Source organism: Notamacropus eugenii, chromosome 4 (assembly GCF_028372415.1).
Source record: "Notamacropus eugenii isolate mMacEug1 chromosome 4, mMacEug1.pri_v2, whole genome shotgun sequence".
Lineage (NCBI taxonomy): Eukaryota > Metazoa > Chordata > Mammalia > Diprotodontia > Macropodidae > Notamacropus > Notamacropus eugenii.
Window position 1 is genome coordinate 282154777 of NC_092875.1, and position 27111 is coordinate 282181887.

The following is a 27111-nucleotide window of genomic DNA, read 5'->3' on the forward strand; positions in this document are numbered from 1 at the left end:
CTGGTGCAGATCTCCCAACTGTTCTAAACACTATTCAGATTAGAGAGTTGCCTGTGGCACTGAGAGGCTTAAGTGACTTGTCCAGAGACACACAGCCAGTATGTCAGAAACAATACTTGAATCCACGTCTATCTGACCTACTGTTTCATGATTGTTTCTAGTTAATTAACAGAGCCAGGAGTTGAACCCAGGTCTCCCCATCACAATGCCCTTTAGACAGGATGGAGAGATGTGGGACAACCCTTTAGACAGGACAGAGATGTGGAGTAACTGGTGGTAAAGTTTGGTGTCAAGTAATACATCTTCTGAACTTCAGAGGGTCCATTATTTCATCTTGGGGACACTCCCTCCAGTAAAACCTTTGCCCATGTGAACCTTACTAGACAGATTCCTGAACCATCATGGGCAAAAATATCCATGATTGTCAGTGTTCTCGTGATCAGGTCCTTTGAACATTACTAGGCTGATCCTCTTGAGACACTGTCACTATGCTCAAAGTATTTTCAGTTCAGTTAAGACTTGCCAGAGCTCATATTCTGTTTGCATCTCCATTTAGAATCTGGGGCTCTCCAGGAAACTCCATTCCACAGGGACCTACCAGAGTAAGAATATACTACAAGAGCCAAGAAAAGTACTCTCTTAAATTGACATTCAAAATGCCATTACTTTTCAATTTTTTTATTTCATCTCTATAAGAACTAAATTAATAATGGTTATAGGAAAACCTGTAAGAAAAGAGGAAAACTCAATCCTTTTTCTTGACCACCCCCTCCTATTTCTAGTATACAGACTTTTCTTTGAAGTCAATCAGAACTGTGTCTATAGAAAAAATGAGTGTTTTTGTTGAGAGGATATGAATCAGGGTAATGGGAATAATATGCAAATATGAGTTTGTAATTGCCCTTGGAAAGAGCCTTGAAAAAGGCTGCTTAAGTCATACAGATGGAAGAATGCCACAGTAAGAAGCTTTTTAAATGGAAACTTAAGCAGTTAAAGCTGGGGAAAAAATGGTTAAAGCATTTCCTGGCATCCAGAGAAAGGAAAACTAGTTCTCTTTGGCAATAAGCAAATTAACTTGGAGAGAAGATTAATGGTATCTAAAATGTAATAATAAATAAGTAGAAGTCAACAATTGAAATAAGGCCAAGTCCTTGAAATCTAAAATAGACAAAAAGTATACAAAATTGTTGCTTAACCAAAGTAGGGAAATAATGCAAGAGTTAAAATGAGCATTAAAGGGCTGTGGATCTTCAGGGATGATAGAAAGAATGAGCATTACAAATATGAGGCTAGATACATAGCAGATACATTATTCAACTTTGGAAAACAGTTCCAGGAAACGATTTCCTCTCAGCTACTTCACTGATAGCCCAGCATGTTCCGATTTGGAGAAACTGAGATCAGTAGGCACTTAAACATTTGTTGAATTTAATTGAATTCAACTCTTTGGAGGCAGTAAACTGGGGTTACACTGATGGAATAAGACAGACAAGGAACTTGCAATGTCATTGGGTGAAGGGGAAGATATGACATGTACATATAAATATAATACAAAGCAGGATGTAAAAATTAAAAAGGAAAGGTCCAAATGAAGGAATACAAGAAATTTCAAGATCGCTTTTAGCTGAGTGTTAGTACAGGCATTGAGGAAGGGACAGCAATTACTCCCCTTTCCCCTATAAAAGGCAAAGATGGTGGGAACATGGAGAAGTATTGGAGGGAGAAGAAAGAGATATGTTACAAAAGAAGTTGAGAGAAATGGGCTGGATATAAGAATTAGGGTTGAGCTGAGGTGGCAAAGGAAGGGATCCTGGATGTGGCGGAGCGCCGGCAGCGGAGGAGAAAGAGGAGGGGAGGGCTGAAGATGGATTCGTCCGAGAAGGCAGCCGCCACCTCCTCCCCTCGAGGTCGGCCGCCCCGGGGCAGGCCCCCGAAGCTGCAGCGCAACGCCCGCAATGGCGTGGGCAAAGGTGGGGAGAAGACCCCGCGTATGGCAGCCTTGATTCTCGCGAGAGGAGGCAGCAAAGGCATCCCCCTGAAGAACATCAAGCGTCTGGCGGGGGTCCCGCTCATTGGCTGGGTGCTGCGCGCAGCCCAGGACGCCGGGGTCTTTCAGAGCATATAGGTTTCTACAGATCATGATGAAATTGAGAAGGTCGCCAAGCAATGTGGAGCACAAGTTCATCGGAGAAGCTCTGAAGTTTCTAAGGACAGCTCCACTTCTTTAGATGCCATATCAGAGTTTCTAAGTTACCATAATGAGGTTGATACTGTAGGAGATATTCAGGCTACTTCTCCGTGTTTACATCCTTCTGACCTTCAGAAAGTGGCAGAAATGGTCCGAGAAGATGGATAAGATTCTGTTTTCTCTGTTGCGAGGCGTCATCAATTTCGGTGGAGTGAAATTCAGAAAGGAGTAAGTGATGTGACAGAGCCTCTGAATTTGAATCCAGCCAAACGCCCTGGACGGCAAGCCTGGGATGGAGAATTATATGAAAATGGCTCCTTTTATTTTGCTAAAAAGACATTTGATAGAAACGGGCTACTTACAGGGTGGGAAGATCGCCTACTATGAAATGTGAGCGGAACACAGTGTAGATATTGATGTTGTTCTTGATTGGCCTATTGCGGAACGAAGAGTATTGAGATATGGCTATTTTGGCAAAGAGAAGCTTAAGGAAATAAAGCTCCTAGTTTGCAATATTGATGGATGTCTCACCAATGGTCATATTTATGTATCAGGAAACCAAGAAGAAATCATATCCTATGATGTTAGAGATTCAATTGGGATAAGTTTATTAAAGAAAAGTAATATTGAGGTGAGGTTAATCTCTGAAAGGGCCTGTTCAAAACAGACACTGTCCTCTTTAAAACTGGATGTGAGGATGGAAATTGGTATATCCAATAAGCTAGCAGTTGTAGATGAATGGAGAAAAGAAATGGGTTTATGTTGGAAAGAAGTGGCATATCTAGGAAATGAAGTTTCTGATGAAGAATGCTTGAAGAAAGCTGGCATGAGTGGGGTTCCTGCTGATGCTTGCTCCATTGCCCAAAAGGCTTCTGGGTATATTTGCAAATGCAGTGGAGGGCGAGGTGCCATCCGAGAGTTTGCAGAACACATCTTCCTACTGATGGAAAAAGTGAATTCATGCCAAAAATAGAACATAATGTGATGATGATGATGATGATGATGATGATGATGATAAAAAGGAAGAGGAAACTATATAGCCCTCTTCAACTGCTTTGTTTGATTTTGTTGGTTTTACTTCTGTGTTGTAATGTTTCAGAAATATGATTTGCTCTGTGGTATAGTTAAATAGCTTTAAAATGAAAACTTCTGAAATCATTAGCCCAAAATCTGTTGTAGAAAAGGAATGGTCTGTGTTACCATTTATTTGAATTCATCACTTAGGGTTGCTTCCAGTCTTTCCCAGATTTTTGTTAAACACAATTAGCAATATTGTCAGAAGGTTTAAAGCTTTGCATTGTGCCAGATAAGACTGCATGTTCATGTGCTTCAAAGTGATCCTTGAGTTTTATTTATTATGGGACTGTGTGTTTGGTAAGATTTGCACTGTCAATTAATAAAACTGTATTGCACAAAAAAAAAAAAAAGAATTAGGGTTGATATAGTACCTATCTTCACATATCTAAGATGATGTCATATACAAAAGAGATTACAATTGTTTTGCTGGGTGCTAACATTTCAGGAATGCTGTTGTGTGACTCTCCCATCAAAATTTATAATCATATATGGGAACTTTTAAACCCATGTTAGTAAAGTAACAATTTGAGCTATCCCAAAATAGATGGGACTAACTCGGAAGGTAGTGAATTCGTTGTCCTGTGGTCCTTATCCTGACATTTGATGACCATTTTCTGGAACATTTTCTGGGAAGTACATGGTTTAGGGAGCAGCTGAATTAAATGTGCTCTTAAGAGTCTATTATTCTAAGTTCACAGAGGAGAGGAGTTTAACTTTGATAACTAGGTACTTAGGTGTTTAGGTTTCACATTTAGCTTTAAAACAGTCCTAGAAATTATTTTTGAAATGGTCTCTGAGAAAGGATAATGAAGCATGCATACTTGAACAGTAGATAAGGAGAGATTGTTGCGAACAATTGTCAGACTCAGTCACTTGATTTTACTTCACAACTTCTTCATTACAAGGGAAGCTACAATTCTAGCTAGGTGATACACCTGGAAGTTATCATCATATAAAAACAAAAGTTACAATTAGTAAAATTTTGTTACAAATTGCCATGATGCAAGTAAATACTAATATTCCAGAAATTAGAAATTGTTTCATTTACGAAAACTGACTGTGTTGGAAAAAGAAAATATCCTATCAATTTGCAGTTTACACTTGGGAAAAAATAAGGGCACTTTTGTCCAGTTAGTAAAGGTTGTGCAATTTCTACTGCTGTCATGAATGGTTAAATTCTGTTGTAAACATATTAATATTATTTTTAATCTATAAATTCTCTGTATTATCTAAGTTTCACTACCACTTGCAGTAATCATAGCAATGATGATTTTCATGTCTTTTTTCCCAGAGGAAAGTATAAATTCATTGAAGGCAGAAACTGTTTCCTTTTTTGTCATTGTATCTCTAGGTTAGCACAGTTTCTAGCATATAATATTGTTCCTTAAGTACTTGTTGATTGAAATGAAATCAAAAAGTTGAATGAACTACCGCAGTAGGGAGAGTGTTCCCTAATACCTAAGATCTTTAAACAAAGACTGAGATAGCATCAGGGATAGTGGAAGTGACAAACCTATTTAGTTCTGAGTTGAATTAAATGGTCCTTTCTTCTTCTTCTTCTTCTTCTTCTTTCTCTTCTTTTTCTTCTTCTTCTTCTCCTTCTTCTTCTTCCTCTTCTTCCCCTTCTCCTTCTTCTTCTTCCTCTTCTTTCTCTTCTTCTGACTCTTCTTGGCAAAGACTCTGGCGAGGTTTGCCATTTCCTTCTCCAGAATATTTTACAGATGAGGAAACTGAGGCAAAAAGGAGTAAGAACACAGCTAGATTTCAACTCAGGTCTTCTTGACTTCCCAACTCCAGACCTGATGCTCTATCCACTGTGCCACCTAGCTGTAGTTTCTCCCAATTCTAAGATTTTGTGTGAATTGTTATAAAGAAGATGTTAACATTGGACTGATTCACATTATAGGATATTATAGGATCACAGTTTTTTAGAGCTAGGAAATAATCATAGAAATCATCTAAATCAACTTCCTCATTTTATAGATGTGGAAACAGAGATCTAAAAACACACTTATCTTTTAAAGACACAATGAAATCTCATCTTCTCTACAAAACCTTTTACGGCTAATTCAGATCACATTGATCTTTCCAATTTTGAGTTCTCCATGGACTTTTAGTTTGTATTCCTTCAGTCATGGACTACCTTGTTGTATTAAAGCATTCCAAACCACCCTTCAAATCCCAGCTTAATTCTTGTATTAAACCTGCTATGAGCAGCCAAGAAAGATTTAATCTTTATCCCACTCTGAATGCTGTAGCACTTGGAGTCTTTGCTACTCCTATAGCCTTGTTGCTTTATATTGTGCTTCTTTGTATACATAGATGTCTTTTCTTCTGAACCAGTAGTATCCTGAAAATCAGAGACTGTTGTAATTTTTTTCTGTGCTTGCCCATCCCAATTTTTCTCTATTATTTCCTCGGTGTCAACCTTCCAGGATGCTAACAAAAATTTTTAGCTATGGGACAAGGAATCATAGTTTCCCAATATGTAAGATATCTCATAATATTCACTCTCCTCCAAATCAAACATTGTTTTTATACCTAAACCAGGGAAGCATAAATCAGGGTAATAGACAGTGGTCTGCTGGAGCCAGCACTTACTGGCTTAGAACTGATTGTTAAATTTTCAATGTAAGCTTTTACAGCTCAGAAATTAGCAATCGCTACAAATCAGGGCTTGAGATTTATTTTATTGATTATCTGGACTTGAGGAAGTGATGGAGAGTCACTTAACCCTGTTCGCCTCAGTTTTCCCATCTGAAAAATGAGGTGGACAAAGAAATGGCAAACCACTCCAGTATCTTTTCCAAGAAAACCTCAATGGGATCGTGAAGTTTCAGACATGACTAGAAATGACTGAACAACAAAAGATTCCTGAAGCTATTGATTGTTTTAATTAGCGTAAGTCACTAGTTTTCATGAAAGTGCAATATACAAAAATCCACACAAAAAAAATCAGTCTTTATAGAGAATAATTTTTAAAACCTAAGAGAAAAAGAGAGAGGAATCCAATTCAAATATCTACAAAATACAAAAAAAATCTGGAATTTACTCACTACACATGCACTCACACACACAGACACACACACACACACACACACACACACACACACACACACACACCTGAAGAATGTTTCTTATAGAAATAAAGGAACATGATTGGTTTTAATTGTTCATGCTTTAATGTCAATACAATAAAAACAGTGACAGTACCTAAACTAATTTGCAGATTTAGTGTTAAACTAATCAAGATTCCAAGGAATTATATCATACCAAAAACAAAATAATAACAAAATTCATAGTCATGATAAGTAGAATTGAGAATGAAATTAGGATGACTGTACCAAATCTTAGATTATATTATATCAAAAAAAACTTTAAAACTATTCAGCATCAGTTAATAAATAGAAAAGTAGATTGGTGAAATAAGATAAATAAGATGGAGAGAAATGGATTCCAACATCCTAATATTTGTTTAACCTAATGATAAAGTTTACTGTGGCAAGGACTCCCTTCTTACTGAGAATTTTTGAGAATCTGTAACCTAATTTGGTTAAAGTAAGACAAATCAGCAACTTATACCACATATCACAATAATTTCTAACTATATACAGGAAAACAGAAGGCAATAATATTTAAAATTATAGGTAGAGGGAAATTTCTTAAGCAAACAGGAGAGAGATGAATACAAAAGATAAAATAGACAAATTCAATTAGATATACTGACAAGAAAAAACTTTTATGTAAGCCAGATCAATGCAGCTAGAAAAAGAAGATATGTTGTTGAGAGGGGCGGGGGGTAAACTTTGCCTAAAAATTGCTAATCAAGAATCTAACAAATAAGATACATGTAGGATTTAGGCAAATACATAAAGAGTAAATTTACTCTTTATAATCTAAAATCTATAATCTAAATCTTTATTTATAATCTAAAATTACCAAGAGTCATTTTCTAATGGATCAAAGGATACAAACTACCAACAACCATATAAAAGATTCTTCCAAATCGCTAATAAGTGAAAGGTAAATTAAAGCAAATGAAGATCTACCACTCCCTTCCCCTTTTAAGGGGCAAAGACTATTTTCAAAGATGGAAATAGTCAATGCTGGAGAGGCAACGGGAAGAAAGGCACCCTAACATATGACTGGCAAAGTCATAAATTTATTCAACCACTGAGGGGCAGTTTAGAAAAAAACAATTAAACTGTTCATATCCTTCGACCCAGTAGTTCCACTATTAGGCAATTAGGAAGTCAAAGATAAAATTTAAAGCCCTGTATATCATAAAACATTTCGAGCAACACTAAATATCTTTTTGTAATAGCAAAAATACTAGAAACCAAGTGAGTGCCTATTAGCTGCAGAATGGCTGAACAAATTGTGGAATGCAAATGTATTATATTTCTTATAAAAAATTATGAATATTAGGAATTCAGAGAAAAAAATTTGTGAACCAGTACAGAGTGAAATTAGTAAGACCAGGAGAAGAAATACACAATGACTATCATAATATAACAACATTAAGTGAAAACATTACAGTGTAGATAACGTCTGATTAATTCCTCAGATCCAGTATATAAGATGAAACTCACTTCCCTCCTTTTAAAGATATGAGATTATGGATAAGAAATGTATACCATACCAAAGGGCTATAAAACTGTGCATACCTTTTAATCCAGCAAAATGGAAAAAGATCCACATGTACAAAAATGTTTAGAGCAGTTCTTTTTGTGGTGGCACAGAACTGGAAATTGAAAACTATCTTTACATGTAATTGGAAAGAAAATAACATATTATTAAATACAAAATTTAAAAAAAAAAGAAGTATAGACTATGTCCCCAGATATGGTTTCTATTATCAGAAAATGACTGAGATTTTTTTTTAATAAAACAAAAAATAAGCACATGACAAAAATTTGAGGAGGGAAACAGCACTAACAGTCAGAGGGATCTGGAAAGACCACTGAGAATTCTAAGGGGCAGAAGTGAGGAGAGGGATTGCAAGGAATAAAGAGAGCGTGTACAAAAATGTGGCAGGAAATGGAACACAGGGCTCAGGGAAGTACTCCCTGCAGTCCATTTTGACTGGAGCATAGTTTCAGACACAATAGTAAGAAATTTTATGTACACAAAGTAAATCTGAAAGCCTACAACCAGGTTTTGAAGGGCTTTAAACGCAATGCTGAAAATTGTTTATTTTTTCCTCAACACGAGGATTTGTGAGAAGTCCTCAAGTAGGGAAATAACATGATAATGCAGTGTATAATGCATTTAACTTGAAATTAGGAAGATGTGGTTCATATCTCATCTTAGATACTTATGGTAGACTGAAGATCAACAAAGTTACTTAACCTTTCTCAACCTCAGTTTTCTCGTTTATAAAATGGGTATAATGATGGTACTCACCACACAGAGTTCTGTGGATCAATTGGGTTAACGTATGAAAAATGCTCTGCCAGCCTCAAATATGCCATAGAAATGCTAGCTGTTATATTATGGTGATGATCAGGAAGGTTTTTTTGGCAGTTGTATAGATGGATTAGAGCAGGGAGAGAGGAGAATCAGAAACTCTCCTTAGGAAGCTGTTCCTATATTGCATTATTGCACATTCACCTTCAGAACTGTGCATTTAGAAATATCTACAAAAATAATTTAAACATGTTATTCAGTTGAATAAGCTTTCAGCTTAGCTGACATTTCTAGCTATTGGTATCCTACATTTGCCATCTGGAATCAGTAGATCTTTAGCAATCTTAAAAATGTTTTAATAAACCCTCTTTGAAAGGCAGCATTCTTCTTGTAACTTAGCTAATGGCAGTCTGAGGAGTAGCCTTCTGTCAGGAGTGAAATAGACTCTCCCCTCTCCTACCCCCTACTGTCTCTTGGCTCTGTCTCAGACGGAGCATATTAAAGGCTTTGTTTTACTTTTTCTCTTTCCTTTTATTAGCTGGTTTGGATAACCACACTGTCACATAAGCCTATGCTATTTGGGCACATCACTTATCCAAGTTCTGTGTTCATATTCTTGGAAAAATGTGCTTTATACAGTAATCATTCCTTTTGAATGAATTTAAATCCATGATCCCTTTTTCTAGTTGAGGGAAAGATATTTTTCCTAGGATCTATTTTAAAAGTCCTGATTTCCATCTGCATGCTGTAACACAAAATGTAGAAGGAGCCCTTTGTATAAAATACTGTGAAACTAAAAGGACCAACTTTCAAAAAATGATTAAATTAATTTCTCATGTAATAGAACAAGACTAGATCACAGCCACCTAGCTTCTGGACTTCCCCCTTTCAGATTACCTTCATATAATTTGTAAATAATGTGTATGTACCTAGATAGTTATATGTGTCTCCCCAATAAACGTATATTCCTTGGGAGTAGGGACTATGGGACTCTGTTTTTGTTTTGGGGAGGGGGTTGTCTTTCTTTGTGTCCCCAGCACTTAGCACAGTGAATGGATCATAGAAAACACTTAATAAATGCTTGTTAACTAAGTGCCTAGCTACTTCACCACTGTCTAGGGATGCAAAAGCAATAGAAAATCCATTGACATTAAATCCTCATTTGCCCTTTTGAACAGAAGAGGAATTCATCCCTCAGTAATTAATTCATGCACTATTCTCATTTTGTATAGCACCATTGAAAATTCACAGAGTCTCTTCCCATTTTGTATGGCACCATTAAACTCTCTTGGGTCCACTATAAGGGTTCTTGTCTCATACAAGTATGGGGTAACTAAGAACCCAATTTCTCACTGGGTTCTGGACTGGCGTGGGAAAGGACACCAAAAAAAGATGCTTTCCTTTCCAGGGAGTGAAACTCCTTGGCTTTTCCTGCATGCTCCTTAAGATGAACCTTGCACAAGAAAACTCCCTTTATTAAATTGTCTAACAACCCTGCCAACATCCCTGATTAGCTCTCAGACAGAGGGCTGGGGGTGGAGATGGGAAGATCAGGGAAAGCTTCCAGAGGTGGTGAGGGTGGAATTGGTTTTAAAGATAAATCAGCAGGAGGCAGGAAGGAAATAAGCACTTATTGTTCTCAGCACTGTGCAAAGTACTTTAAAAATACTACTCCTTTGTCCTGCACAACAACCCTGAGAAGTGGGTGTCGGTTTTACCCTGTTTTTACAGCTGAGGAAATTGAGGTAGGTGGAAGTTAAGTGACTTGCCCAGAGCTACATAAGCTCACAAGTGTAAAAAGCTGCATTAGAATTCCCTTCTTTATGACTCAAGGCTCAGCACTCTATCTACATAGAAATTAATGTTGAGAAGGACAGAGGGCTTCCTTTCTTTGTATACCTACACTAGCTGAAGTCTGGGAGTATATGTGTGATAACCTTCTCAGCCCTTCTGAGGTGCTGATGGTAACTCTATTTGCCTAGTCTTCTTCATAATGTTGGAGGGGGAAGGGGACGCCTTAGAAAGTGAATAGATAGGGAAGAGACCAAGGGTGATAGAAGAGGGAATACACCTGGCCCCTGCCCTGCAGTCACTTACCTGGGTTAATACACTCTGGCACTTAAATAAGTTCAGGTGTGAGTAGTGAAGTCATTGTTATGAGATAAATTCTGATTGGTGCCTAAACAACCTATAATCTAAGTCCATCCACCTTTAAAAGGCCCTGCTGCAAACACATTTCTGACATCTAGCATTTCCTCCTTGAATGCCATACTCAAATCTGGATCTGGCTGCAAACCCAGCAAGTATAACTGATGTCACCGCATCAGGGGTGCAGATGGGGCTGTTTGGTGAATTTATGCCCTTCTATAGAGACACGTTCCTGCTAGTGAAATGTATAAAAAGTGTCAAATTCTCTTTTCCCTTTCACCAGAATTTGCTTATTCATGTCCTTTAAATGGAACTCCATACTCACCACTGATTCACGCACGGACAAGTGTCTAATAGTCCTTTTCTTTGTGACTCCTCAGATTTTAGATCTTGTGCTACAAATACTGACCTTAATATGTAACTCTATCAACGTTCTCATGTATGTTTTGTCTCCTCCCTTAGACTGGTAGTCAATTAGAATACCCTTAAGGGTAGGAATTACATACTGTATTACTTTTGTATCCACCTCCTTCTCTCTTAGTTCAAGTCTTCATGGCCATTCACTTTGTCCTGGTTTATCTCTACCTGTCTGACGCTCATGATCTTTCACCAACTCATCATCCACATCATACCCCCAATTGGCATTCTTCAAAGTTCTCTCCTGGGCCTTTTTTGCTTATCCATATTGTCTCTCTTGGAACCCTCATCATTACCCATGGGCTTAACTATCATCTCTACACAGACAACTCGGATTTATACATCCAGCTTGTCTCTCCCCTAAGATTCAACCTGACAGCATCAGTTGCCTATTGGATATTTCAAACTGGTTGTCTTGAAAAAAACTTAAACTCAACAAGTTTAAAACTGAACCCATTATTTAATTAAATATCATTTTAAATATTTTGTATAAATTTGTATTTATTCATTTTATATACTTAGATTTACATGCATTTACCATCTCCATCAGTAGAATGCAATCTCTTTGAAAGAAGAGATTGTTTCATTATTTGTACTGGAATCCCTAATGCCTAGGACAGCATCTGGCACATACTTTAGACATAAATCCTCCATAGCGACTGCAATGTCCTGTCCTGGCCCCATGCCAACTGCCTCTTCTTTTCCTTGTTGTCTTCCCCTACCCTCTGGTTCTTGCTATCTCCCACTGCTCTCTATCTCCCTTTTTTGCTTCATCATCATCTCTTGATCTCCGGTAATCTTTATGTGCTGTCCATCCTCATCCATGGTATTTCTAAACCCTTCTTCCTTCAAGGAAGAAAAGAAAAAAATGAGGGAGGTATGGAGGGAGGGAGGAAAAAAGGAAGTAATAATACATATGTTTTTATCTTGACTAGCATTTTTTAATGAATCCTGTCCTACATGAATCTTGTTGGGAGAAGAGGGCAATGGACAGGTGGTAGTACATGCAGGGGTGTGCTGATAAATGTTGAACAACCTGTACCACATACCCTTAAGTTTAATCTGCATTATTAACATTTTCTGCATCACTTTCTAGACAATCTAGACAATTAGTAAAACAATCAATCAATCCCAGATTTGTAGTTTGCAGATTTCTGAGGTATAAATGCTCACATTGAAAATTTAACAATTAGTTCTCCTACAAATGAGCTGGCTCCAGCACACCATTGAGTACATGTATATTTAAAGAGAATAAGAAAGCTAGGATCACTTAAGGGCAAAACAGAAAGAGTGACCCAAAGAATAAATAAGGTAATCACCAAGATCAATAAAAAGTTTGAGTGGAGGTCATCTGGAAAAAAAAATGTCAAGAACGTGGTAGCAATTTCCTTACTTGAAAATTTAGTCTAGAGACCATCTTTATCCTGGTATTTTCCATGTTTTTTCATCTCTTGCTACTAAAATTCACCATTTCTTATTACTATTCATTTGTCTATCATTCATTTCTTCTAGTATGCAACTACCTTGAATATCTTCATATGTTGGGTTTATAATTCCTATAATATCTTCATAATGTAACTGTTGTAGCAGAGTAGTCTTCCTAATATAATATGATAGGGCATATTTGGGGAAGTTCTTAACTCTTTGTCCTGTTTGCCCTCAGTGAAGTGAAACATGGGAACATCCATATACGTTATTCTCCCAAGGGCAGTCACCATTTCTCTCAACTATATGATTCTTGAGTCCCCATCCTATCCCAGGAATGTCACTGCATGACATCCTTTAATTGGATGTGAGCTAGATATGGAAGGCATCAGACCCAGAATAATTTTTAGTAACACAATAAAATGGATTGTCTCTTCAGTGTGACCTTCATTTCCCACCCCCATCCCTCTCATCTCAGAGAACTGCATGGTCCCCATGGCTCTGAGTACCCACCTATATGAGGCTTTTGCAAAGTGGGTTTTTCTTCACTTGGTCTACTAAGTTTTCTCCCAATAGGAATGAACCTTGCTGTGGTTATTATTCTGATCTCTATTGGCATCACGGTCTTTCATAATCACAGTTTTTAATTCTTCTTCACTGGTTTTGTGAATCCTGAAGGTTTGAAAGTCTCTGCTTACTGCTCCCAGTCAGTCTTCTCTCTAATAAGTCAGATGAGTCTACAAGCAACTCATGGCAGGTTTTCATCAGAATCCTTGATTTGGGGTCCTCTAGACTTCTTATATACCTTCTCTTCCTTTTACATAGGGTCCCACCACCCCATTCTACAAAGAGAGGTTTGGCCAGGTGCAATCCCTTTCTATACATCCTACCTAATTCAATTCTGGTTTCTCGTTTTGGCTAAGTCAATATGAATTTAACCCAGTTATGCAGACCTCTTACATGATCAGCACATTCTATTAAGATTGTTGGAAGTTCAGGAAGGTGTTCCTACCCCCTTTCCATTTGCCTTTCTACTTCCCATTGTCTTCCATGAGACTGGGTCAGCCCAATCTCATTATCCTGGTGGCTTCTCTGACAGGTGCCAGGAAGGAGTCAGTGGCTCTTGCCAGCCTCTGCAGCTGTGCTTCAGAAAGGAAACAGGGAAGCAACTGCACCACAGTAACAAAAATTTATGTCCATAGCACCAAAAAAGTTAGGAAAAAGCAATAAAAAAAAGAATACTTTGCATAGAAGGCATTTGCTGAATAAATAAATAATATTTATTAATAATAGTGCCGTGTTTTATAATCACTTAACAATTCTTCCTTTGAAAAGAGGCATTTTTCTCTAAAGATCACCAGGTAATTAAGAAAGAATGGTGCAGTGTAGTAAGTAATGCTATTTCACAGAATCAGCCTGATTCAGAAAGGCTCTGTCACTACCATCAGTTACAAAATACCTCTCTGGACCTCCTTAGATTCTGAGTTTCTATGCAAGAAATGGTCCCTGATCCAAAGAACCACGAAGTAGAAGATTTTATCAGACATTTAAAAGGTAGTTCTTATGAGTCTCCCAGTAAAAAATTTAAACCCGATTTTCAGGAAATCCAGGCATGAAAATGTACATCCTAAGCAAAGGGAATCAATGAAAGATGCTTGCCACTTGAGTTAAGAGAATAATGAATATAAGCATAAAAGAAGAAAGGTAGAAAAGAAGAGAGGAAATGAGGTACTCATGATAATGCTAATTCACCTAGCACTCTGCATATATTATCTCATGTGAGTCTTACAATAATTCTGTGGCAGTCATTAATAATATCCTCTTTTGACAAAGAAACTGAGACTCTGGGAAACTAAGTGACTTGGTTTTGGTTTGGGTTTTTTTTTATCCCCAATGACATGTATTAAGTGGCTTGTTAAGTCGCATAGTTACTTGGCAATGAACTTGAACTCAGATCTTTTCCCTCCAAATCCAGTGCCCTATACCAGACCAAAATTTCCATGAGGGAAGAGATGTGTCTTACCTAAATTTTGTGTCTCCCACAATACTTATAATAGCGGTCTGCACACAGTTGGCACTTAATAAATAACTGGACTAATACGCTATTTCTATAGCATTCCCCTGTTTTCCTAGTTTAATGCTCCTTTTGCAAAGAAAAATAGAACAAAGTTCATCTTGGCCAGTTATGCATAGTTTTTCCCCTTTGGCTGACACAGATTTCTAAGATGGTGTGATTAATCTCTTCTATGATTTTCAAGGTTGTCATGTGCACTTCATCAACCTTTCCTTCCTGTTGATCAAAATAAGATACAATAAAGTAATTTTCCTCATTGCTTCCTCTGTCTTAGAGATGAAATCAGCAATTGATCAGATGCTCTGTTTTGGACAACATGATATCTAAATAATTGACATTCCCTATAATTATTATGTCTCACCTCCATGACAAGTAAATGATTTATATCAAAAATTCCCCAATGATTCTCTTTTTCTTATATATTGGTTTATAAAATACCACCTCTCTCCTGTGATATCACTTTTGTTCCCCTCCTTTTATCTTTTACTAAATATTCTCCAGGGGCAGCTAGGTGGTACAATGGATAGAGCACCATTGCAGGAGTGAGAAGGACTTGAGTTCAAATCTCACCTCAGACACTTGACACTCACTAGCTGTGTGACCTTGGGCAAGTCACTTAACCCCAATTGCCTCATCCTGGGTCATCTCCTGTCATCCTGATGAATATCTGGTCACTGGATTCAGATGACTCTGGAGGAGAAGTGAGGCTGGTGACCTGCATAGCCCTCCCTCACTCAAAACAAAGTCAAGTATAAGCCATGTCATTATTTCCCTGATGGTCTGGTCTTCTTCAGCAACGAAGGATGAACACACAGAAATATTCTCCACCATATTTTCCCTCTTAGGTAAATATATTTTTACCATGGGTTTTCCTCTGTCACACTATCACTTCTCTTTGCTATATATAAGCGTACATTGTCACAATCACCATTCACTTTGTTATTAATAGTCTGTAAATTTATATCTAAACATCTGAGGTCACAAATTCCAATGACAACATGACACTCCAAGGAGAGGACTGGACTTCAAGTTGGAAAGCTTGAGTTAAAAATCCAGCTGAATCATTCATCTTTTGGCAATCTTTCTCAGCCATCGATCTACTAGCAAGTCACTTAATTTCTTTTGAAAAATGATAATCCTGAATCTCAGCACCATTGCATCTTATCCAAAGTCACATAGCTTATAAGAACCCAGGTATGAACTTGAATTGAACTATGAACAGATTTTTTGACAGAATGTTGAATATTATTCAAGTTGAAAACCAATTTCATCCTGTAGAGTACAAGACTTTGAATCAAGAAGACCTGAATTCAGGTTCTGTCTGACATTTAGTGTGACCATATATGAGTCCTTTAACATCTTTAAACTTCAGTTTTCTTGTTTAAAAAATTAGGGATGGAGGTCTAGGTGAATTTTCTAGTAGCAACAATACTGTTGGATAAGGTATAGAAACAGTCTCTTAAGCTGACTACTTTTATAGGGAAAAGTATTTGGAGGTTTGTGTTATAGAATATGTGTTTTAAAAAAAAAAAACCCAAAAAATGGGGATGATGATAACCTGCACTATCTCCCTTGTCACAAGGTTGTTGGAAGCCTTGAATTAAATAATATAAGCAAAGCATTAGATACATGTTTTTTTCTCCGAATTTAAAGTTCTTCACCTGTAAAGGGAGACTAGTAGCGCTCTAATTACCTACCTGAAACATTGCTGTGAACACTTTGTGAATTGTAAAGCTCTATGAAAATGGGAGCTAAGATCTCCATGAATTTCTCTTATGGTTTTCCTCACATGTCCCCTTTAATACTTATCATGTATTAATTAATGTTCATTATCATTACTTGTGTATCCTTGCCCATTAATGCTATTATGTGTCCTTGAGGGCAGGGACTGGGTAATGCTTCATATAAATTTCAATACTGATGTTTTATCCTTGTTCATACTTCTTAGTGCATTAATAAAGGCATATTAATTGATCAATTTAGATTGAAACTCTTCTACGCTTAAATAGCAGTTTTCATCTTCCTTACTATAATAAAAAAAAATCAGCAGATGGCTAGCCCTTTGGTAATAAGCCTCCCAACATTTAGCTAAGCTAGTCCTACAACAAGAGACATGGAAATCACCACAGGATTGTTCTCAGAATCATTCCAGCCTGAAAAGATCTGCCAAAGTATATACTCTGCTGATAGAATTTTTAAGAAATCAGGATTGGCTCCATGCCACAATGAGGAATCAAAAACAAACCATGAAAAAAAACTGTAGCAGCAACTTTGCAAATAGCAGCTCCCTAATAGATATTCATTGCTGCTGAAATATTCTTTCCCAACACTCTTCCTAATTTTTTTTTTTGCTATAAATTACTGAGCACTTTGGCTAATCTAATTCTTTCTAAGTTACTCTTCATATCCTACATAATATTTTTATTTAGAATTGTCCTAGATATTTTTCTCCCATCTCCTACATTTTCAGTTTAGAATCCTCTTAACTAAACTGGCAAATCTGCAACCAGGCATATATTTTGCATTCCTCACAGGATGCTTACCAAGACCTAGAGAGTAACAAATGCCACTGATAACATCTGTGTACATAGATGCTCATTTTCCTACATCTTCCTAAAAGAAATGGAAGGCTGAACACAGAAAGCTCTATATAACATTGAAAAGAATTGCTTATATTCCAACAGACAGGAAACAACTGATTATTCAAGGAATCATTTCAGAATCAGTTGAGTACAGTCAGATTATTAGTTTATTAATATCTAGTACAAAATTATACAATTTTTAAAAAAAAAATAAGATTGAGAGCACAGGATTATAAATTTAGAGCTGAAAGGAATCATAGGTGACTTTAAATTCAATCTCTTCATTTAAAGAAACTAAATCGCATCAGAAGTGAAGTGACTTGCTCAAAGTCTCTCAATTATTTGATTATAGATTCTCTGCCTCTAAATGCAGCATTTTCCATGATGACATCTAGTGTGAGACTGAAACAATCCCAATATGACCTTTTCAAACAACCTGCTGTTGTCACAAAAGAAAGCAAAAGAGATAAAATAAGTGACTTGTTATAAAGGCTACTGGCATAGATAGTGGGTGGTGGCTAGTGGGGCATAGAGGATAGAGTGCTAGGCCTGGAGTCCAGAAAACCTGAATTCAAATCTAACCTAAAAACTTATTAGCAGTGTGACCCAAGACAAGTCACTTAATCATGTTTGCCTCAGTTTCCTCACCTGAAGAATTATCTGGAGTATTCTAGTATTATCTTTGCCAAGAAAACCCCAAATGGAGTCATGAAGTCAGACACAGACACAAGTCAGACTGAACAACAACAATAAAGGCCATTATTGTTTCCTAAGGAATTTTAAAAAGATATATATAAAATGACACAATCAGAAGACCAAAAAAAAAATCTATATACTACCTGAGCATCCAGATCAAATATCTGATCACTTCAGCAGCCTAAGATAACAGCTTTTTTAAACATAAACTCATTTAACAAATCTAAGGGAAGGATGATAGATGGTTATGAGCAAAATTGACTCATAAAGCAACAAGAAGCAGTAGGAGAAAAATAAGATTTAGAGGAAGTTTGGTGAGAGGCCCAAATAAGTCCGATTATCCTTGGGGCAGTCAAGCCTAAAACTAAAATGAGAACAAGAAATCAAAATGGGGATGGGGGCAAACTCTGCAAATATGTCTCTAAAAAATTTTTTTCTCTAGCAATTATAGTCAAGTCAGAACATCTGGACTCTAACTTCACAGTCTCTGAGGAAGAGCACTAAAAAAAAAAAAAAAAAAAGATGGGAAGAGTACTTGGACGGACTAGAAGGCCTTGCCCAGGGAGGGGGTACATGATGTAATTTTGAAGGTGTTAATGAATTGATTCTTAAGATCAGTCATTTTATGGATAAATTATTGATTGACTCATCCATCAAACAAACATATAATAAGTGTTTGTTATGCCCAGGGCCCCATGATAGGTAGCATGGAAGAGGAGAAGGATGAGGAGGATGAGGAGGAATAGAAGAGGAAGAGGAAGAAAAATGAAACAAAGTACTTAGAAAAAAATCACTTAGCTCATTAGCAAAATAAAAGCAAATAAGAAACAGGCATGTGAGTAACTATTGGCCCATATGCCCACTTTCTCATCTCTACAAAATACGTTTTAGAATAATCTGCATGTATAATGGATAATATCATTGATGAAAGTATATGAAAGAACCAACTAGACTTTTGCAAGTGATTATTCTAAAGGAGATCTAGCTTTACAGTAACACAATTGATGGAAATATAAAGATAATATAAAATCCTACTGCTTTTATTGTTTCTTACTCTAAAATAAATAAAAATTCATTTTTAATGAAAAATAAATAAATAATTTCATTTGCTAGAGTAAAATGCTGCCATAAAGTTATACATTCCAATAAAGTGTCTTCCATCAATATGTTGATCATATAAAATTCCTTGAGAGATGTAAGTGTGGGATGGCAGTTTAAAAAGTTAGTGTCATCCTAGTTTCTATTAGAGACATAGGATCTATAACACAGGAGGTGATAGTCCTATTATACCCTACCCTACTCAGACTCTGTTTGGAATATGATGTTCAGTTTTGGGTGTCACAGGAAGGATATTGACAAGCTAGAGTACATACAGAGAAGAGCAACCAAGAGGGTGAGGGGACTGGGGACTGTAACGTAACAATCAGGTAGTACTTATTGAGCACCTACTATGTGCCAGTCATTGTGCTGGATGCTAGAGATACAAGTAGAAAGAATATAAGGAGTGTATGTGTGTTTGTATATAAATGTGTGCTTGTGTAAATATATCTACTCACATACCTCTGTGTGTATGTGCATGTAGTACTGCCTCTCTATTTTATAAAGTGTTTGGTTGCTGACTTTAGAAGAAAATTTACTTCTGCATAAAGAAAAAAGAAAGAATTTGACAGAGAAACAGTATAAGGTAATGCTCCTTTCATTGATAAACAGTACAATAGTTGAAGGGGACATGAAAAGAGCTTTTGTTTAATAAAAATTGCTAAAATGTATGTGGAAGGAAAATCATTTTCCGAAAAGTTATAAGTAACTTGTTTGCCAAAAGGGCAGAAAATGAACTGAAGCATATCACTTTGTAAGGGATATAAGATACTCATTTCTATGTAAACTGCTTGGTCATTAAAAGGAGCAGAAAAAGAATTTTTTTACTTCAAGATTAAAATATAAATATTAATAAACAGTTTTCAGAGTCGCAAACTAGAAAAAGAATATGTTCAGGATTTCAGAATGACAGAAACTGCAGGGACTTGTGGTCCCCCAGCTCATTTGTATGCAATGATTTTTAAACCTTAAGTGGTTGAACTCACAAAATAATAAATTAAATATCATTTGGGGATTATGGGATGACTAATAAAGACCATACTAATAAAGACTGAAAAAGGAAGTTTAGGAAATTTTCATCTTGCAAGGGAAAGGTGAGTCATTGAGTACCAGGAGGCTCTGACTGAAACCATTGAAGGTGGTGAAGAGTAGACAGAGTAATGATTGAAAAAACCTGAAGAAGACAGTGGACTAACCAGGTGAGAAGGAGCTGAGTGGAGAACACAGGAGGCAGAAAAGAATACAGCCAGAGTGCCAGGGGACAGGTCCGCTTCAGCCGCAGGACTGACTAGCTGGAGAAAGACTGAAGCTCATTGGAACATAGCTATTGCCCCTCAGCACCATGTATAGGTTGAGAGGGATAAAGTCCCTCAAAGGAGACTTGTTCTCTGATGTGTTCCTGGTTTGATAAGGAAAATCGGAAAAGGAAGGTTGGCTTTGCAATTGCTTTTCTATATAAGAAGGAATCCTGAGTTTTAACTGGAAAACACAAAATCCACGTGAGTGAAGAGTTATCTAGGTTCCTCTATCTTGTTCAGAGAGTAAATTTGGTGAATTTAACTGTGAACTCTGTTTGCTATGGACTGATCATATGACATAGAATCTGGGTGGGTGAAGAGCTGACTGAATTTGTCTGCATTGCACAACAAGAGCCAGTTTGATGAACACTGAAGTTCTCTGGCTTAAAAGGAACTGCTAGCCAATACAATAGCATAACCCTTTCTCAATATCCTTTTAAGGATGGTTATGAGTCTAAAATACTGATCACTGTTTCGTTGGTTCAAGTGTAGAAAAAGAGAGGATTTGTTTAGCAGAAGAGTAAGGACCAGAAGAAAAGCAGTTAATGAAAAAGCAACCTTAGATGGTTTAGATATTTCTGAATGGACCCATGACATTAAAGCATAAAGTCCAGACTTGTGGATCACCACAAGCCTATGGGTTTTCTTCACACATGTTAACTCCTTGATAAGTATGCATAAATATATGTCCCCTTTCCCTTACAAATACTGAGTGCATTGGTGGAAGATCATGACCCAGATTTACATGTGTACTGTAATGTATTTGTTATTCTTAAATTTAACTTATATTAGTACCTGTGGTATTATCATTATTATTGCTTTCACCTTATTATTAAGTAAATAATTATGTTTAAGATTTGATTTAACATCATTGTTACATTAGTTGTACAAAAAAGTTTGTGCAAATAGAAGCACACCAGTGGGAACTTGAGAGCTATGGTGATGATGAGGGGAACTATATCCCCCACAACAGGGCTATCCCTGTGACCTTAAAAAAGTTTGAGTTTAGCCAAATGATGATAGTCCTTTACCAATGTACACTTCCAATGTGACCAATGTTGACCTTTCAATGTGAGGTCAGGCTAGGATAAGACAACCAGGCTAGAAATTGAGAGTGAGAGTTTATGTAACCCATATACGTGAGTTACATAAGAACATGAGTTATGTGCAGAGAAATGGTAGGTAAACCTATGGGAACTGATGTGTTTGCCAATATAAAGAGCCTAAAGGGAGGAGAGAAAAGGACCTAACAAATAACTCTGGGGATGTGAGAAATAACTTTAAGGATATGATCTGGATGATAAGCTAGCAAAGGCAATTCTTAAGGAACAGTAAAATAGGTAGTCGAAGAACCAAAAGAGAGAAGTATCATGGAACTCAGAGAAAAGAGCGTATCTAGGAGAAGGTAGGCAACAGTATAAAATGTAGTAGGTGAGCTGAGAAGGTTGAAGACAGAGAAAAGACCATAAAATCTTGTAATTAAGATATCATTGATCATTTTGGAGAAAGTTATTTCTACTAAGTGATAACATCGGAAGCTAGTTCACAAAGAATTTAAAAGTGAATAAGAAAAGAGAAAATAGAAGCAAGGAAAGATAGATTTTTTCAAGAATTTTGTCTAAGAAAAGGAGGGAAAGTGGGGCAGCTAGGTGGGGCAGTGGATAGAGTACTGACCCTGGAATCAGAAGTACCTGAGTTCAAATCCAGCCTCAGACTCTTGACGCCTACTAGCTGTGTGACTCTGGACAAGTCACTTCATTCTCACTGCCAAGTCAAAAAAGGGGGAATTAAGGAGGAGAAATAAGAAATAGTGAAGGGTTTTTAAGGATGAGAAGACTTGTGTATGTTTAAAGATTATAGGTGGGGCAGCTAGGTGTACAATGGATAGAGCATTTAGGGTTTGGGGAGTCAGGAGGACCTGAGTTCAAATCCAATCTCTCAGATACTTTTAGCTGTGTGACCCTGGGCAAGTCACTTAACCTTGATTGCCTCAAAAAAAAAAAACTATAGGGAAGGAACCAGTTGATAGGGAAGGGTCAAAGAATTGAGAGAAATGGAGGAATATCAAGGATTCAATTTGCTCATAAGAGAGAAGGGGATGAAACTAAGAATATGTGCAAGAGGGAATAGCCTTAAAGAGAAGAGCCACCTTTCTGTCAGAGACTAGGGGAAAGGAAGACAGAATGAGGGATGATGTTATTCTTTAAAAATAGAAAATTTCCTTTTGTACCTGCTCAATCTCTTTTGAACCCTAATAGTTTACAGCTGTGCTGAGTCACTTAGGTTTCATGCCTACTGACTCTGAGCCAGTTAGGAGCTGCATCTTTGTTATAGATACTCTGAGGTGAGGTTTTGTTTTGGGGCTCACTCTTTGGAAGAAGGTTAATATGCCAGATGAGACTCTGGGTAGCCATTAAGGAGTCCCACCCCAGCTTTGAAAACCCAAATGCTGATGCTTCTCTCTCTAGTGACTATGTATGTATGTTATAGTCAGACAGAGCTGTCTGCTGGTCTTTATTTCTCTGCTTATGTTTTCTCTGTTTTGAATGTAATTTTAAAAGATTGTTGACCCCATAAACAACCATCTTTCCTGGTAAAGCAGATCCAAGAACCTGTGGTAGCAGCCATCCTGGGTATGCCAGTGTGGTTGCTATCACAACAGCTTGCTTGTACGTAGTTGTTTACATGTTGTCTGCCCCATTAGACTGTAAGTTCCTTGAAGGCAGGGGCTGCCTTCAACCTTTATTTGTTTCCTTAGCACTTAGCACAGGGCCTGGTACCTAGTAGGTATTTAACAAATGTTTATTGACTGATTACAGATGATTCTCAGATTTATTATTTGTCTATCCCTTACCTCTCTTCCAACCTCCAATCTCATATCTCTAACTACCTATTGGACATCTCTAACTGGATGGTCTGCAGAAGTATTTAGCCTATTACATCCCAAACTGAGCTTCTCATCTTTTCTCCAAAACTCTCCTGTCTTCCAAAATTTCCCGCTTTTGTGGAGAGTATCTCCCAGTCAACCTAAGTGTCAACCTCACTTTCTCACTCTCATTTTCCCATATGCGATCATTTGGCAAGATCATTTCTACCTTTATAACAAGTCCCCTAGGTATTCCCTACTCACCTCTGACAGTACGTGGTACAGATCCTCACCACCTCACACCTAGACTGTTGTAATAGTCTGTTAGTTAATCTACTTATCTCAAGTCTTGCCCCACTCAAGTCCATCATCCTCTCAGCTATAAGATAGCTCTTCCTAAAGGGGAAGTTTGACCATGTCACTCTCCTATTCAATCAACTCTCATGACTCTCTATTATTCCCAGGACCAAATATGAAGTCATCAGTCTCGCTTTTAAAAACCATCATAAGCTGGCCCCTTCCCAACCTTTCCAGTCTTCTTTGGCCTTTTGCCCAGCACCCAAGTACTCTGGGATCTAATGACACTGGCTTCCTTGTTGCCCCTTGTACAATACACTCCATCTCCAGCCTCTCAGTACTTTCACCAGCTGTCCTTATGCCTGGAATTCTCTCCCTCCTCATCTCCAATTCCTGTCTTAACTGAAGCAAGCCTGCAGGTCTTATATAAAGACCCACCAGATTCCGCAAGTCTTCCCTGATTGTCCTTAATGTTGATGCCTTCCCTCTGTTGAGTGTCTCCATTTTATTCTGAGTATATCCTCTTTATACATAGTCATTTGTATCAGTTGTATCCCCCATTAGAATGAGGGATCCTTGTGAGCAAAGACTGGTTTTTTGCCTTTCTTTGAAACCTCATGGCTTAGTTTACTGCCTGGCACATAGTAGGTGCTTCATAAATGCTAATTAACTAATTGACTGATGTATATATACATGTTTCCTTGAATAGAATGTAAGCTCCTTGAGATTAGAGACTGTTTGGTGTTTTTAATTGTCATTACATCCTCAGTGCCTTGCACACAGTAAGTGATTAACAATTGTTTTTAATTACTACTATACTATAAACATGACTTTATCAAATGCCCATTCAACACAATAAGCATTTATTAAATGTGGGCTCAATGACAGACACTATTCCCATTAAGATATCTTCTGTCAAGCTATCCATCAAACCATGTTTCTCCCTGCTCTGGGCTTCTACTCTATGGAAGAATTCAAACCTTTCATATTGTAAGTGAATAGATGTTCTGTCATAATGCACACCCTACCTAATGAGCTTGAAGCATTGCATCTTTAAAGAGGTCCTAACCCAGCATGATCTTTTAGATATATTCTTGAAACTCATAAAGCTTTATTTTCTCTTGCTGAGTTGAAAGCAACACAAACTTTTGCCCAGACTCCTTCTACATCTCATCTGAACTGGACTGAGCTGCAATGTATTTTGAGTGTTGTAATTCATAATAGCAAAATGAGCCACAAAACTGACTCTCCTCTATCCATTCAAGTATAAGTGAACTCTTCCACCACACACAGAACAGAATTTCCGCAGGACCAATAATAAGCCCTATTGTCATTCCCAAATTTTTCCTAAACTACCTGGAAAAAATAATAAATATAAGAATCACTTCGAAGAATCCTTTCTATATTTCTTTCCCTTTCCACAGATCAATTAGACTACAAGATTTTTTTTAATGACAACATAAGTTTATCCCCTGTTTGTTGTTGGCTCATTTTGGCCAGACCCATGATTTCGTTGGGGTAGGGAACTCCCAGGGAAGAAGTCCATCTTTCAATGCAGATCAGCAACTTTTCTGCAACCTGTACTCTTAGAAAGTTGCTTGGGCATCCTGAGAAGATCAGTGACTTGTCCATTGTCAGAAAGTCAGTAAATTGGAGTTGGAACTGGAGCCCAGGCTTTCTTAACTCTGATTCCAATCTCTGTCCATTGGAATCTGCTGCATCTTATTTCCCCTCTGAAAATTCACTGGTTCCTGGAAGCAAATGCGACACTAGTAAGGTTTTGTAAAACAATCTTTAAGAACTATTCCGTTGCCATTGTTGTTACTATTCTTGGTGTTGATGATGATGATGTTTTGTTATTGATGTTGTTATTGTAGATCCATTGTTTTCAAACAGAACCAACTGGCCTTCTATATGATACTCTAATGTCAATTTCCTCTTTCCTATTGACACTGTCCAATGTTAACCATAAACTCCTAAGACCTTGTGTCCACTCTTGGCCAGAGTTTGGTAAGGAATGAAAGCAAAAGATCACAAGATTTAGAGCTGGAAGGGACCAGCTCAAACCTTGGTCTTATGATACCAAATCCAATGTTCTTTCCATAGAACAATCCTGTGTCTCCATCCTTCACATAGCTGAGAATTTTGGCAACAGATAGCCTGCAATGTCTATCCATTCTGGACCAAGCCCAATTAACCAGAAGCTACTTTTTCATTATGTGACCTGCTCAAAGAGGAGCCCTCTTTCTAAATGGCAGAAACCATCCTGTGACCACATTTATAAACTCTTCACTGCGCCCACTTCTATACTTAACACCTTGTAATTATTTTATATTAAGAGGGATGAAGGTGAAACCTCACTCTTGCAGATTCAAGTCCCAGATCTGTTACTTGCAATCTACATGACTTTGGGCAAATCAAAATCTGTGTGAGCCTTTGTTTCTTCATCTGGTAATGGGAATAATATTGTCTGAACTGCCCACATCATAAAGCTCTTAAGAGGATGAAAGGAAATAAGATGTGTTAAGAAGCTATGAAAACTATCAACTGTTGTACAAATACCAACTGTCATTATTACTTACTACCTCACTGACATCACATTCGAACAACCTTATTCAGAATGTATTTGACATACATAATAATTTTTTAAAATAACCCTCTTTCCCAAATATGCTAATTCTCAAACATTAATCTCATAAATTCATAGACTCTTCTTGGTTTACGTGGAAGGATATTATAATGTAGTCTCAGAAATAACAATATGATAGCAATACCTGGTCCTGACACAGCATTTTCCTCCAAAGAACGCAAAACATCTTGACATATGGACCTAGCAGTTTCTAAACATGCTATTTCAATAGTTCCATAGAAAGATGATCAAGTATTTGGACAATGAGCATTTAATAAAGCCTGAGATAGACTGATCCATTTTAATGGATGCCTTTTATTTTTTTTTAAACAATTATCCCCATTCTCCAAGGACTGGCCACTAGAAAGAGTATTTTGCTGGCTAACTGACTAACAGGAAAATGAATCTCTTAGTGAAATTTGCTTGCATTTGGATCCCTTGTGAGAAGACTGGGAGAGCTGATGAGGCTGCAGAGTATCTGCATCACAAAGAAGCCTGGTTAAAAGTCTTATCTGACTTTAGAAACAAGCCAACCATTTGTTTTCCATTTTGATGCTGTCTGCACAAATGCTGCTTGTCTGCATAAGGGCAAGAAGTCCCCTGGGCTGGGAATAAATGGCATGCTGTCTGCCGTTGTGCATTTTTATGATCATCGTTGAAAAAACAATTTTATTTCCATATTCATTAATTCATTTGGAGTCCAGGGTGCCAAGGGGACTCTTAGGAGGGTGAACCAAATGTCTTCAAATAATTTCAAGCTTCACTTGGCATAGAACCCTTCCATAAGCAATGATAACTATGTCTGGCTGAGTCTGGAAGGGAAAGTAGGAGTAGTTTGATTTAGACCAAAGCAAATTGGGTATTCTTTGGGATGGGTACCATCCTCCTTTGCGACTGAAATAAATGA

At 37.3% G+C, this 27111-nt stretch overlaps 1 protein-coding gene and 1 pseudogene across 1 annotated transcript in view; both read left to right on the forward strand.

The window, feature by feature from the left end:
• NKAIN3 (sodium/potassium transporting ATPase interacting 3) overlaps positions 1 to 27111 on the forward strand; it is an 838213-nt gene that overhangs the window by 737054 nt on the left and 74048 nt on the right. The window lies entirely within an intron of this gene.
• On the forward strand, positions 1815 to 3615 carry LOC140501277 (N-acylneuraminate cytidylyltransferase pseudogene; annotated as a pseudogene).